The sequence below is a fragment of the Zingiber officinale genome, chromosome 1B (genome assembly GCF_018446385.1).
Source record: "Zingiber officinale cultivar Zhangliang chromosome 1B, Zo_v1.1, whole genome shotgun sequence".
In the NCBI taxonomy this organism is placed as follows: Eukaryota; Viridiplantae; Streptophyta; class Magnoliopsida; order Zingiberales; family Zingiberaceae; genus Zingiber; species Zingiber officinale.
This window is the reverse complement of record NC_055986.1, coordinates 136,968,403-136,984,282: the sequence shown is the minus strand read 5'-3', so window position 1 is coordinate 136,984,282 and position 15,880 is coordinate 136,968,403. Positions and strand designations below refer to the sequence as shown.

Below are 15,880 nucleotides of genomic sequence, written 5' to 3'. Positions count from 1 at the left end.
GACATTGGGGGTCATATTGCATAAAAATTAGTTTTTGATGTATATATGTCATATAAACCCATGCTAGGGAAGTATTGTGATTTAGTATGGGCAGATACATCAAGAGGAAGCCAAAACTAGGACTTTAGGCCAATGTTCAATTGAACTATTTAGCTAGTTTTGAATTTTGTGTCAATCTTGGGATCTGTGATAAATATATTTATATATATTTTTTTCCCAAGTAGACAAGGGTACAATAGACCTCTCCATAAAATTTGGAGATTTTTGGAGGTCTAGGGAATTTCTGGTGCATTTCTGAAGTTGGCCTGAAAAGGCTGATTTTTGCAGAAATAGGGTGTCAGTCGACTGGTCCAGATACCAGTCGACTGGTAACAGTGTTTTTGAGCACAGAATGTTTCTGTAAGCTCATTTTGTCGATACCAGTCGACTGGTGCCGATACCAGTCGACTGGTGCCGATACCAGTCAACTGGTAACAGTAGATTTCGACCACAGAATGCTTTTGTAAGGTTCTGTCGAAAGGGGCAGTCGACTGATACCTAGTTCAGTCGACTGGTACCTAGTTCAGTCGACTGATACCAGCCTAAAATATTTTTTAACATTGTTCTTGACCGTGTCAACTCATTTAAATGTATGAGATCCATGGGGGATAAATACATGAGTTTAGAGTCAATTTGGATGACATGTTTTCAACAATTGGGATATTGTTGAAGCTCTTTTTGATGTATGGAAAAGGGGGAGAATTCTATGTTTAAGTGGGAAACCTATACACCTTTGCAAGAAATCCTAACTCGAGGGAGAGCTTAGGTGAAGGGGGAGCGATTGTTTAGGCAAAGGGGGAGAAGTTTACCTTTGCGGGAAATCCTAGCTCAAGGGGGAGCTTAGGTGAAGGGGGAGCCTAGAGATTTAGGTTCCATTATTTATGCATGAGTTGATTTGCATATTTATTTACATATGTATTGTATTTATGTTTCCCTAACTTAAACAGGTTGCCAAACATCAAAAAGGGGGAGATTGTTGGAGCAATCTAGGTGCCCTAAGTTTTGATGTTTGGGCAAAGGTTTAAGTTAGGTTTATTATTGTATTTGATATGCATTGTGAGTGTGCAGGATACAGGTACAACAAGGAAAGTCCAAGGGTGAGTCTTGGCGGTGTAAGTCCAAGCATGTAGTCTTGGTAACGTAAGTCCAAGTGTGATCTTGGCAAAGGAGGAAAGTCCAAGGATGAGTCTTGGCGGTGTAAGTCCAAGCATGTAGTCTTGGCAACGTAAGTCCAAGTGTAACTTGGCAATGGATGAAGTCCCGGAGGCGCGACCTCTTGGCAAAGGAAGACCCGACAACAATGACAAGGCCGATGGAAGCTCCAGAAGGCAAGACGTGAAGGATGGGGAGGCATCCGAGGGACGCAAGGCTGATGGAGGAGGCTAGAAGGCTAGGTCTAGGTTGGTCGGGCGAGAACGAGTGCTGAGTGAATGTACTCGAGGTAAAATTCTAGAAGTAGGGTTATTGTAGCGTTACTGTAGCCGTTGGGCTGGCACCAGTCGACTGGTGAAAGGACCAGTCGACTGATGCAAGGACCAGTCGACTGGTAACGGGCAAATCAGCTTACTGATTTGTTCCAAGCTCTATAAGAAGGAGCTTGGGATGGCCGGCCAAGGTGACGAAATTAGACTTGGTTAAAGCCTAATTAGTAGTCACCAAACGTGCTCAAGGTTCTCTTGTGTCCAAGTGTTCTTGGTTGGTGTTGTGGTGAGGTTTCTCCACCCACAAGGAGTTGCTTGAGTAGCCGGAGTTTTGCCGGGGGTTAATCCACCGAAGGATCGGGATCGTCCACCTTACGGACAGCCGTGGAGTAGGAGCAAGTTATCTCCGAACCACGTTACATTGACGTGCATTGGTTTGCATTTCCTTTCTTTGTCTTTTAGCTTTCATATTCGTATTTAGTTTCGTATTATTCCGCTGTGCAACTAACGAATACGTAGGAAGCCATCGATTTTGGTGAGACGCTATTCACCCCCCCTCTAGCGGGCACATCAGTCCCAACAGATTTGAATCAATAGTGTTAAGTTCCGCTTGCGATTCAAATCTAAACCATTAAGAACAGATAAGTTAAATTTGGAATCAATGATGTTAAGTTCTGTCTGCGATTCCTAATTTAACTTCTAAAGAACACAATAGGTTATTTAAGGAAAGGTTCAACACTTGTACAAAATTTTTGTACAATGGAGCCGGTACGGTTTTCCTAGGACTAACCAACAACAAGAGTTTAAAGTTGCCGCTCGACCGCTAGTGGAGACAAGATTTTAAGGTCGTCGCTCGACCGTTAATGGAGACAAGAGTTTAAGGTCGCCACTCAACCATTGATGGGGTCAAGTGTTTAAGGTCATCACTCGACTGTTGATGTAAACTCGGGTTTAAGGTCACCGCTCGACCGTTGAGGGAGACGCATTTCAAGAGGCCTTCTCTTTTTATTCATATCTTGCCCTACATTCAGGAGACATATAAAAATACATAGTATTCACTCGCACACCTCTCATCCGGCCCTGTAGGGTTGGAGATGATTCGTGCTCCATGGCCTCTCCAGCTGTCTTTCCTCTTCATCTTCCAGGTAGTAGGCGTCCGAACGAAGCTTCTGCATGATCTTGAAAGGTCCTGCCCATGGGGCCTCGAGCTTGGTGACGTCGCCGACCGACTTTACTTTCTTCCAGACGAGATCACTGACCTGGAAGGACCTCGAGATCATCCTCCGGTTGTTGTTCTGTTTCAACCGTTGTCGGTACGCAGTTAGCCGAACTGCTGCTTTCGCCCACATTTCATCCACCAAGTCGAGCTCCATGAGCCTCCGTTCGACGTTTCCTTCATCGTAATGCTGCACCCGATTGGATTCTACTCCTATCTCTATGGGGACAACTGCTTCGCCGCCATATACCAAATGGAAGGGAGTTGTGCCAGTCACCTCCTTTGGTGTCATGCGAAGGGCCCACAACACGCAAGGGAGCTCGTTGACCCAGCTGCCTCCGGCGTGGTCGATCCGAGCATGTAAAATTCTAAGGATCTCCCGATTGGTGACTTCAGCTTGCCCGTTGCCCTGAGGGTAGGCCACAGAGGTGAAGACTTGTTGGATGTCATAGCCTTCGCACCATTCTCTGAGCTTCTGACCGGCGAACTATCTTCCATTGTTATATACGAGTCGGCGTGGGATGCCGAACTGGCAAATGATGTTCTGCCAAACAAATTTAATAACCATCTGCTCGGTGATTCTTGCAAGTGGCTCGGCTTCCACCCACTTTGAGAAGTAGTCCACCGCGATGAGTAAAAAATTCCATTGACCGATCGCCATGGGGAATAGCCCAACGATATCTATATCCCATTGCTCGAACGGGCAAGATACTGTGGGTGCTTTCATTTCCTCAGTCGGTCGGTGCAGCAGGTTGTGATACTTCTATCAGGACAAGCAGGTGACCGTCGTCCGAGCGGCATCCTCTTGGAGGGTCGACCAAAAATATCCGGCCAGGAGTATCTTTCGGGCTAATACACGGTTGATCGGATGACTTCTGCAAGAGCCTTGGTGCACCTCCCACAGAATGTACGTGACTTCTTCCGATCTGACGCACTTGAGGAGGTGCCTAGAGAAGACTCTCTTATAAAGTTGGTCCCCAATCAAGGTGAATCGTCCCACCCTCTTCTTCAGCAGGCGAGCTTCTTCTGGATCGGCAGGTGCGACTCCCGACCGCAAGAACTCTATCAGGGTCGTTCTCCAGTCGTTAGGGAAGGTTATTCCTTCCATTCGGTCGATATGCGCCATGAGCGAAACTTGTTCGATCGGCTACCCTATGACGATCGGTGACAGCAAACTGACTAATTTTGCCAACTCATCCACCACCTGGTTGGGTAATCCTGACCTGGATTAAGCTTAACTCTTTCAACGAGGCACTCCGAAAGCCCTCAAGTCACGGATGTAGGACTTAGTTAAGTCCTACTACGCTCCTTGTGCAAGCTTCGAATAAAGCTCTTATAATTCTCGGCTAACTGTCCCAGCCAAGATGGGCAAAGATCTAAAAGATCTCTCATAATATGTTCTTTTTACTCTCGGCCTAACGAGCTCTACCTCACTTACACACACGGGTCCAACCTAAGGAAAGTAGGAAAATCTCAATTGAGAGCAGGGACTAAGAAGCTAGGAGCAAGCTCTTAGAAACAAGGGAGGTAACAGAAAAATGAAGTAGTACATGGGCTGAGTCACTTAAACTCTGAAAAACATCATTGGCCATTTTTTTAATGATCCAATGATGGTCTATAAAATCTTCAGGAGGGTCGAACGACAAATACCCTCCCTCTTGGAGTTGTTGGACTACTCCTATTGCTCTATAGGCCAGCGATCGAATGAAGCGATCTCCTACCTAAGAGCAAAACTCTAGAGAGCGCAGGTACTCTACTCAATTGATTAAGCGACACTTGTTCTCTCCCATCTTATAAGTTTCCAAGGCTTGGGCTGATTGAGACAACGCCGATCGAGCTTGAGATAGCTCTGCCCGCAAAGAGTCCAGCTCCGTAACTTGAGATTCTAGATCTCTTATATGGTCTATGAGGAGCACGCCCTTGGCATTAAGTTCCTTGGTTAGGCGATCCATCTCTTGCTTGTGCATGAACTTGAAGTTCTCCAGGGTTGCAGTTTGTTAAGCCAGCTCTGACTGAGCCTTTTCCTTGAGGGTCAACTCCTCCTGATACTTGGTGTCAGCTGATTTATGGAGGGCCTCAAGCTTCTTCTTGTTATCCTGTAACTGTCAGGACCCTTGGCGGCTGGATAGTGGAAGGGTGAATAGCCTCTACACAAAAACAAAACAAAAAGAATCTTTCTCAGACTTATAACTTAATTACAACACTTACATAAACATAGAAATAATAATAAACTAAAAAGGCGAGGTTCAACATATTTACTTGGTTACAACCGGGGAGGTTGTTAATCCAAGACAGATTGAAAAGTGCACTAAAAATCTCCTCTAGGCGGAGAAGCCTCTTACAGTATTCAAAGCTCACAAAACAAAGCTAAACTCAAACAAACTCAAGCACAAGTGTTGTTACTATGTAATTCTTGTTGTTCTTAGTTTCTAGGAGCATGGCTGCTTATATAACCCTGCTCAGGGGCGCCTGGAAGCATGCCAGGCACCTGAAATGGCATAGAATTCTATTCTCGATGCAACGGTACATGTCATATCAACTTTGGATGAAAACTGGGTTCCAAGCACCCGGAATGGTTCCGGGCGCCCCGACTTGGTCCGGGCACCCTGGATCGGTCCGGGCGCCCCGAGCACTAGAAATCAGCTTTTGCTGATTTTTGGTCCCGGTCTCCTGCTCGGGTTCCGCTTGCATCGGTCCGGGTCTTCCGCTCCGGCTCCGCTCGCTTGGGTGATTTCGACTATTCGGAATAGGGCTCACCCGAACCCAACTTTCAGCCTTCTCCTCGAGCCAAGCTTTCGCTCCGGCTTCTCGTCTCTCGGAATTACCGTGTGCTTCCTTCTCGTCCGCCAATATACTCTTCCACAGCTTTTCGTCCCTCGGGCAGCTGCGTCTTTTGCTGGTCGAGCAATCTTCCACTCCGACTTCTTGTCCCTCGAAAACACTGCATGCTCCATTCTCGTCTGTCGGTGTACTCTTCCGCAACACCTCGTCCTTCAGATGCACCGAGCCCGTCGGTTCTCTCTCATGCCATCCTTCTCGCTAGCTGCATCTTTTGCTCGACGTCCTGTGCTCCTAAGTTCCTGCACACTTAGACACAGGGTTAAACACAATATGACCTAACTTAACTTGTTTGATCACATCAAAACTACCTTGGGGGTACTAATAATCTCCCCCCTTTTGATGTGAGCAACCCAAGTTAAGTTAGGGTAAACCAACATAAAGTAAAGAAATAAACTTTGCAATAAAGTGAAAAAATTGGAAAAAGTTAAGCTAGTTAAGTTACCTCCCTCTAGACTTAATCTTCCCTTCTCCCCCTTTGATCACATAAAAAAATGGGGTACCAAAAAAAAATCTAAGGGTAACTTTTCAAAAATAAGAAAGTTTTTTAGTTAAAAAAATTCTAATTTTCCAACATTTTGAAAAAACTTATCAAGTTTTTGAAAACTTTGAAAATAATTTTGATATCACTTAAAAAAATTACAGTAATTTTAGAAACTTTAAGTTTTGTAAAAAAAAATTTAAGTAAAAAAAGTATTTGAGTAACTATTTAAAGCATTAATTATAATTAAATATTTTATCAATTTGTCAATTAAATATTTTATTTCATTAATTGGTTTCTAGGCTGTGGCGAGGCACTAGATCTTCTTGGTTATTGGAGCAACAATCACTTTCTAGACAAAGCCTCTTAAGGAAATTAAACATTTAATGTACTCTTTGAAAGCCCTAAGTCCAATTCAATTTTAATTTAGACAAGATTTTGGAATCCAATATAGGTTCCAGCTTACTGGATTAATTAAAAATATTTTAGAAATATATTTCTGAGAAATTTTCTTAATTTGTCCCTTGTGGTAATTAAGGTACCAATTTATATCATTAAATTTTCTAATACTTGTATTATATGAGCATGTATGATTTTTCAAGTTCTTTATTTCTTTTTGTAAATTATCATTTTTCAATTTTATTTTGTCAAATTCTTCTAATGGACAAGATTTGGTTAGAATTAATTTTAACTCTTGGGTTTCTTTTTCTAGCTTACAGCAATCCTTTGACAATAATTTAATAAACTTGAATAATTTATCAGGAGGTATAGATCGTACCTGACTTACCTTGTCGATCCCATAATCCGTAGCTCCCCATGAACTACTGCTTTCATTCGATGTAGCTCCCCCTTCATCAATGCTCTCGATGCTCATTTCGGACGAACTTGCTTCGTGCTCATTTTCTTGATGGCTTGCCATTAACGCAAGTCCGGAGAAAGCCTCAATCTTTGATTCAGACGACGCTTCATCCCACGTAGCCTAGCCTTTAGCGTTTTGTACTTGTTAGATTGGACATGCTTCTTGTTCTTGCCCTTTTCCTTGTTCTTTGACTTAGGATAGTTGTCTTTAACGTGTCCTTCTTCATTGTAGTGGTAGCATTTGATTTTTCTTTTCTTTCTACCTGCAGATGGTTAGTTTTTCTAGATTTAAATAATTTTTTAAATCGCCTTACCATCATTCCCGGTTCGTCATCGTCGAGAGAGGATTTTGAATCTCGTTCGTCCATTTTTTCCTTAAAGGCAATGCTGTGCTTTGGCTCCTTCTTTGAATCTGCACATCTTGTTTCATGGATTTCAAAAGTTGAAAATAACTTTCTACGGTAACAGATTCTAAATCCTTAGAGATATAGTAGGTATCTACTAATGATGCACGTTTTGTATTTCTAGGGAATGCATTAAGAGCGTACCTTAGCGAATCCCGATTGTTTACCTTTTCTCAGAGATTCGAAAGTCTGGTGATGAGCTCCTTGATCCTTGAGTGAAGATGTGCTATAGTTTCATCTTCTTCTAATCGAAGGTTGCTGATCTGGTTTCTAAGTAAGTCCCGTCTCGCAAGTTTCGCCTCCTAGGTTCCTTCATGAAGTTCTAGGAATTTTTCCCAGAGCTCCTTGGTGGACTCGTAAGCTCTGATCCGGTTGACTTCTTGTGGTGGTAGGGTGCTCATCAGATGAAACTCTACTTTGCCATTTTCCACGAAGTCAGCTTGTTCCTTCTTCATCCATTGATACTTTTCTTTGCCCTCAGGTTCTTCAAAACCAAATTCTATTATTAACAATAAATCGAAGTCTATTTTGAAAAATACCTCCATTCTTTTTTTCCATCTCACGAACTCCCCTTCGAACTTTGGTGGATAGATGCTTGGTCTGGTCATCTCGTGTGCTTCGTTCAGCAGTTAGTCCTCCTGAAGTGGCCTTGCTCTGATACCACTTGTTAGGACCCTTGGTGGTCGGCTAGGGGGGAGGGGTGAATAGCCCCTGCACAAAATAAAACAAAAAGAATCTTTCTCAGACTTATAAATTAATTAAAACACTTGCATAAACATAGAAATAATAATAAACTAAAAAGATGAGGCTCAACAGGTTTACTTGGTTACAACCGGGGAGGTTGTTAATCTAAGATAGATGGAAAATCGCACTAAAAATCTCCTCTAGGCGAAGAAACTTCTTACAACATTCAAACCTCACAAAACAAAACTAAACTCAGACAAACTCAAGCACAAGTATTGTTACTCTGTAATTCTTGTTGTTCTTAGCTTCTGGGAGCAGGGTTGCTTATATAGCCCTGCTCGGGGCACCTGAAGCGTTCCAGACGCCTGAAATGGGATAGAATTTTATCCCCGATGTAACGGTACATGCCATGTCAACTTTGGGTGAAAATTGGGTTCCGAGCGCCCGAAGTCCGGGCGCCCCGACCTAGTCCGAGCGCCCCGGATCGGTCCGGGGGCCCCAAGCACCAGAAATCAGCTTTTGTTGGTTTTTTGTCCCGGTCTCCTGCTCCGGTTCCGCTCGCATAGGTCTATGTCTTCTACTCCGGCTCCGCTCGCTTGGGTGATTTCGACCATCTGAATAGGAATCACCCGAACCCAACTTTCAACCTTCTCCTTGAGCAAGCTTCCGCTCCGGCTTCTCGTCCCTCAGAATTGTCGCGTGCTTCCTTCTCGTCCATCAGCGTACTCTTCCACAGCTTTTTGTCCCTCGAACAGCTGCATCTTTTGCTACTCGAGCAATCTTCCACTCTGGCTTCTCGTCCCTTGGAAACACCGCACGCTCCCTTCTTGTCCGCTGGTGTACTCTTCCGCGGCATCTCATCCCTTAGACGCACTAAGCCCATCGGCTCTCTTCCATACCATCCTTCTTGCTAGCTGCGTCTTTCGCTCGATGTCCTGTGCTCTTAGTTCCTGCACACTTAGACATAGGGTTAAACACAATAAGACCTAACTTAACTTGTTTGATCACATCAAAACTACCTTAGAGTAACAGTAACTGTCGGGCTTCTAGTAAGGCCTCATTGAGAAGTTGCTCTTGGGAAGCATTCAACTTTTCTAAGGATGCCACCTCTACCTTTAGTTGACGTAGCTCTAGAGGAGGGTTAGAAGGAGAAGACTCCAAGTCTTCAATACTCTCCTTTAGAATCTTATTATGTCGATACATGTCTGCAGCTGTCTGACTCATGTGCAACATCGTGGCATAGAGCTGGCCATAGAAATTAAAGGGACAATCAGAATTGGAACAGAGGAGCAAAAAAAGAAGTCAAGGATTAACCACAGTAGCATCTTCAGCGAACAAGTCCACCCAACCATGAATGGGGAGAGAGTATGCCTGATCCATAGCATCTTTCCAAGTCATTGATAGTTTCCCCCAAAGCAGGACAATACCAACATAAGAAGAAGGGTCATGGTGTATTCCCCTCTCAAAAGGTATATTGGCGTGAAAGCGGAACACCCGGGACCTGAAAGATCTTGGAGCGGTCCCACTGGGAGGAGGACGAGTGGAGGTAGATGGTCAAGGAGAGGAAGGCCAAACCGATGTAGTTGGTAGGAGCTCCCCCCTGGATTGATCTCTTCTTTAACGACATGAGTTTTCCCTCGGTCAAGCCCCAGTCGAGCATCTGAAGGAATGGAAGGGCCGCCCTAAAATTGTGGTTCTGGGATAGAGGTTGTCGCTGATCGGGGCACTTGAGTCGCAGGGGAGGCCTTGGCTCTATGGTCGGCCTCAACAGGCCCGTGCCTCAGTCGATGCAAAAGTGGCTAGTCATCTGAGTCTGACCCCTCTTCCGAAGGAAGAGGGTGATGAGAAAGAGGAACACAAGAATTTCGCTAAGTGGGTTGGGGGGATAGAGCTACTAGGATGTGTCGCGGGAGGGGCAGTAGAACGAGATGCAAAACTATCCGCGATCATCCTGGGAGCGATCGGATTTGAGGATGAGGGGTGTCGCTTGCTTAGGATTGTGCGCCCTCAATAATTTATTTCCATATCGCTCAGTGGAAGAGGTTTGATTAGAGATGCCTTGGTAATAGTGTCCGCTGCAGCAAAATAAGGGTTAGGATAAGAAGGCTAAAGCAAATTAGGGCAAGGGTAATACTTACCAAGGGAAGTTCCGAAGGAATGATGCTCAGCCTAAACAGGTACAGCACATTCTCCGTCAGTAGCACGCGTAGGTCTAAGCACCAGCCCGCTAGTTGCGCCTCTGTTTCCATAAACATAGGGTCTGCGTGATAATTGCCCAAGAAAGGTGCTGAAGGAAGCGCAGACCTTCACTTAGTGGGCCAGTCTATGTCGGTAGGAAAGTGAAGGAAGAAGTACTTTGCTTTCCACTTGGGTCCTAAAGAGGGTAAGGAAGAGAAAAATAGTGGTCCTGAGGTGGGTCTGGAGGCGGAAAAAGCCCTCGGTAGGGCGTTGAGGCGAAAAAAGTAGTGGAACAGGCGAGGGGTCTAACAGAGATCACATAACTCATAAAAAAGAATGAAGTCACACAGAATCTGGATGAAATTAGGGATAAATTGACAAAGGAGAATGCGAAAATAGAGACTCACATCATAGAGGAAAGGATGAATGGGAAAACGGAGGCCGGTTGCAATCTGTTCTTTGAAAAAAGTCGCATAACCCTAAGGAGGCCGAGAGAGTTGATGAACCTCAGAGGGTATGATGATGTGCATAGCTGGGGACACTTCGTAGTTGAAACGAAGATCATCTAAATCTACGTCGCTGAAGGTCGATATGCCAGTAGCAGGCCTATGTGTTGAAGGATCCATGGAGAGCAAAAGGAAAGCGAGAAGGCAAGAATGTGGAAGGAAGAAGAGAAGGGAGGAGGGCTCAAGATAGTAGTAAGAAGTCCGAAGGAGATGTGGAGTAGATTATTTATAGCTATCAGGAGGGACGCCAGAAGAAGCGCCTCGATATCAGTGCTAATTATGCGATCCGTAAACAATGTGTGTGGTGATAGAGGTAGGCGCGTAAGGGATGTGGATCGTTGGATCACCTTAGAAAATCGTGCAAAAGGGTCTTGTCAGAAAAAGCTGGGTCAAAGGACACGTGGTAAAAAGGAGTGGGAAGCTTTTATGACATCGGAGACAGACGATGCTACAGTAATCCCTACTCAGACAAGTAAGAGGACCCTGGAATCACTGTGACCCACGACCAATCGAGTAGTTATACTACGTAACCCATTCAGGGAGATGGAGTGGCCAGTAAGGATTAACGCCCGATTAGGTGAAATGATCCTTGTTCATGCATGCCCGGGTACTAAGTCGACCAGGCATTCATGAAGGGGATAAACACTTAACATGTCACTTAAGCATACAAGGTAAAATGTCTAAGGGTCCTGGATGGTCCCAGTAGACATTTAAGCAGCACATTGTACACTGATAGCATATCCATTCACACAACACTTACATGACATCTTAGAGAAATATCAAGATCAAAGTCACAAAGAGATATGAAACCTTACATCATCATTCAAAATGGAGGAAGATAGTTACAAAGGGACATAGACTATTAAAAAGTAGGGAAGGTTTCATCAGGGAGCTCGTTCAGGAGACAGGTCCAGTCCAAGAAGTTGTCAGGAGGAGTCAATCGGAGCAAGTCTTTCTCTTGTAGCTGCAACAAAGCCTCTACGCCACCATAGCCAAGCATCTGATCGATGAGTGGCCTATCATAGCTCCAAAATCTTTGGAATCTAGGTAGGAGGTCTTGTGAGATGCCAGACGAGAGCAAGCCTTTCTCTTGTAGCTGCAACAAAGCCTCTGCACCACCATAGCCAAGAATCTGAATGATGAGTGGCCTATCTTAGCTCCAAAATCTTTGCACTACAACAAAAATCCTTATAGACATCGGTGGAACAACAACAGTTTTAAGCAAAAACCGATGTTTTTGAGTGTTTTACACCGATTTTTTCCAAAACCGGTGTCTATGAGCGCAGATTTTCGCTCATAGACATCGGTTTAATTTAATTTTTCCACCCATACTTAGCCGAAATTTGCAACACTTCATTCTTCCCTCCAAACCTAAACCTATGTTGCATCGTCCACCCATACTTAGCCCTAAACCTATATCGTCGCTACGACACCACCACTTTCCTCCGGCCATCTCTCTCAGCCCCTCATCTCCCTCTTCTCCTTCTAGCGTACCTGCCTCTCCCGATCAGGATCAAAACCACCTGCTCCGGTCCTAAGCAAAACCGCAGCATAAATGATAGATGCAATTCCCCCCTTCGAAGAGCACACCGGCCTTCCCGTCGGTGACCCTCTGCACGATCCCACTGTACATGTGGAAAGGGTTCTTTGGGGATCACGATCATCCCAGGCAGGACAAGGGGAAGCTCGGGGAGCTTCGGCTTCGCCCGCGCCAGCAACACCGCGATGCTCTCCTCGCCGCCCGCCCTTGCCTTTGCCTCGGAAGGAGAGGGGTTCCGCTGGATGAAGTATTTGAGGCCCTTTTCGCCGCCTGGGAAGATTGAGGGTGAAGATTGAGGCCCTGTGGAAATGTGAAAACCCTAATCCCCTCCTTACATCTACACTCTTACCTGTTGCAGTTCTTTGATTTGATGTTGGTTTTGTTTGCCTTTTCACTATTGTGGTCGTCGCTGGGAGATTTGAGTGGATCGGTTGATATGTGTAGGGTTTACTCGATCGATTTATTTTCTTTGCAAATCTACGCCCGTAGATCGGTTTGGTTCCTGCCTTTTAGTGGCTGTCTGCGAGACCACCTTCGAACTCCGATTATGTCAATCTCCTGGGTCTGCAAAATCTGCACTCCGCCAAAATCGAACCTTTCCTCTATGAGATACCATCGTTGTACCAATCTCCGGGTTCTACACTTTCAATTTGTTAGGAGGAGGCAACAAATCGCAAACAGAGTCGAAGAGAAATGAGAGGAGGGTTACTGGAAATCGAGCCTAAGGAGCTCAAGTTCGTCTGTAAGTCTACATTTCCCTTTTCTCCTCCTCGATCAATCGATCCATGTTTTATGTGTTTTTCGTGGTTTTCTTTCTTTCTGGACGGTGTGAGGTTGGAGTCATGTACGATCTTAAACTTGCTTAATGGTTCGCATTTGGTCTTCGAAACAGTCTAAGTCCTACATTTCCCTTTTTTATGATCATGCATGATGGTTGTGGATTGTTTTGTTTGGCTTCTTGGGTGGACTGTTTGATCGCAAGGAATTCAGTTAGTTTTCTAACAATTTTTTTGCTGGTTGTGGATCGAGCAGTTGAGTTGAAGAAGCAGAGCTCGTGTTCCCTGGAGCTAATTAACAAGACAGATCAGTACCTTGCCTTTAAGGTATTTCTTTTCTCCTTTTTATTGCATTATTACTTACATCTGTGTCATTTATTGATTTAAGTTACTAGTTTGATCAAATCTGGATTTCTTATATAGTTGTTTGGTTTTGTAATCTAACTAATCAAGCTACCTGTCATTGCTTGAAGCTTTCTGACAATCAGGCACAAAAGATGTTTGGCAACAGATGGAAAGAGATTGCAAAGGTTGTATCAGGAAGGTATTTCAACCAAACTTCTTTATTTAGTATTTACTAATAAGCCATCCGCTGTGATGGGTGGACAGGTTGTATAAATATGATTTGTATTTGCTTTACAACAGAACAGATAACGCTGTAAAGAACCGCTTCTCCACCCTCTACAAGAAAAGGGCAAAATTTGAGGCTTCATCCAAGGAGAATAGTGTTCCATCTTTGGACCCAAGCAATAAGAGGGTTCTTGTTGAAGAACCATCTATAGCAATACTAATAGGGGAACCATCAACATCAAATAAGCAGATGGGGTAGATGAATTCACTGTGAACTAAACCACCAAGAAAAAGTTTAATTATTTATTTTTCTTATTAGTATTTCATTTGCAAGATAGGTATCACATCTCTCCTCTCAAAGAGACAATTGAAGCACATAGGAGATCGCTTGGGGAACATGGTCCAGCTCAACATCTGCAAAGGCCACCTCTATTAGAAGTTCAAAACTTTGACACAGTTAATCAGTCATCAGGTAATATGAGAGGCTATACATATGATGGTAAACCACTATCAATTTGGTTTATCTTCTTTTTGTGAAAAGATTTGTTGATGCCTTCTGCTTCCCCCTAAGCCCTCGCCTTTTCCTAATGACTAAGCAGCTTCCAATAAGGTTAGTCAAGCAACTTTCCTTGGGAGAGATGACCCAAAACTAACTGCCTTGTTGCAACAAGCTGAATTGCTGACTACCCTTTCCAAGAAGGTTAATGCAGAAAATATCAACCAAAGTCTTGATGAGGCTTGGAAGGTGCTAATTTTGTCAGCGTAAATGATTTATATTCAATTTGCTTGAAATGTTAACCTAACTTCTATTTCATTGGTGTTGTGAATCTTTGGAAACTTTGAACCATTAGGAGCTTCAAGAGTACTTGATTCAAACTGAAGACAGTGGGCTACTAAGAAAAAGAATTGCTAATTTTGTAATCAGGTAACTAATCAAGCTACCTGGCATTGCTTGAAGCTTCAAGAGTATTTTTCTCTTGTAAATATTCAATGTTTTCATGACCTCACATTGATGGTTCTAATTGGAGTGGATCATAGTTCCTGTAATTTGATTCAACATATGCTAGTTCCATGTCTCGTTTATGCATGAGTGACTGGTTTCACTCATTTGGTTTATGTTAGCTACATCTATCTTGTTTGGTTCAGTCTTGATCAGTTCCTAATTGTTTCTTCCATAAGTAATCTCATGAATTTATGCATACCAGTGCATTTCAACTCTATGTTAGGGTTTTGATTTACTGGAACCACATTTCAACTCTAAATTAAACTTACTGTTTTCAACTCAAGAAATTCTATAGCCTCATGTGCCTGGTTGGTAACTTGTGTTTACTGTCATATGTTGATGAATGGCCTAAAAACCACTTCTATTTCTACCTTGAGATATGCTGATAGTTTGTTGGGTTTTGATCAGGTTGTTGAAGTACCAAATGTCAGTTGGGATGATATTGGTGGGCTGGAAAATGTCAAGAGGGAACTGCAAGAGACATTTGAAGGTGAAAAGTGGTGAGATTAGGGAAATGAAAGGTGCAAGAAGAATGGAGCAGTATAGCAAGTTGAACAAATTCTGATTCTCATAATTTAATGCCCCCATCGGGTTTGCCTCCGCCGGCCTCTCGAACGACGAGATCCGTCTGGAGGATGAGAGCCCTCTCATTGCTGAGGACAACGACACCCCCATTAACGGCGTGGTGGAGTATGAGAGGTCGAAGAAGGTTTTGATTTTGATGAGTGATACTGGTGGTGGGCATCGCGCCTCGGCGGAGGCCATCAGGGCTGCTTTCAACCAGGAATTCGGCGATGAGTACCAGGTGAATTAGAAATTTAATTAGTGGACTTGTCTCCAAGTGGTCCAGAAAGTAGCTTTTTCCCCTTGCTCTATGGATCAAAATCTTGTGCTAGTGTAGGTCTTTGTGACTGACTTGTGGACGGAGCATACGCCCTGGCCATTTAATCAATTACCGAGAAGCTACAATTTTTTGGTAAAGCATGGTGCTTTGTGGAAAATGACGTACTATGGTACCGCACCTCGCTTGGTGCACCAACTACATTTTGCGGCAACTTCAACGTTTATTGCTCGATTAGAATGTTTCCTTGTTTTTATCTTTCCGACACCTTGTTTTTATTCTTTTTCAACATTAAAATAGTGTTGGATAACTTCTAGATGTGTGTGTTGGAAAAATTGGTTATTGTTATGAATTAGTATCAATGTTCCTTAAATAGTTTAGCTGTAAGTTTATCTTTCACTTTGGCTTAAAACGATGAATTCCAATATTATCTTATCCTCAATCTCTTTCTTTGTGTTGGCTAACATGAGTTCTTATCCATATTGCAGAGAGAAGTGAAAATATTCTACTTGTTGACCTTCTCTC

General features: G+C 43.7%; 1 long non-coding RNA gene across 1 annotated transcript; it reads left to right on the top strand.

Annotated features, from left to right (window-relative positions):
• Positions 1–14,217: 14,217 nt before the first annotated feature.
• On the top strand, positions 14,218–14,985 carry LOC122001830. The gene is made up of 3 exons (XR_006117508.1): positions 14,218–14,256; positions 14,363–14,436; positions 14,923–14,985. It is a non-coding gene; the product is annotated as an uncharacterized LOC122001830 (long non-coding RNA).
• Positions 14,986–15,880: the final 895 nt, after the last annotated feature.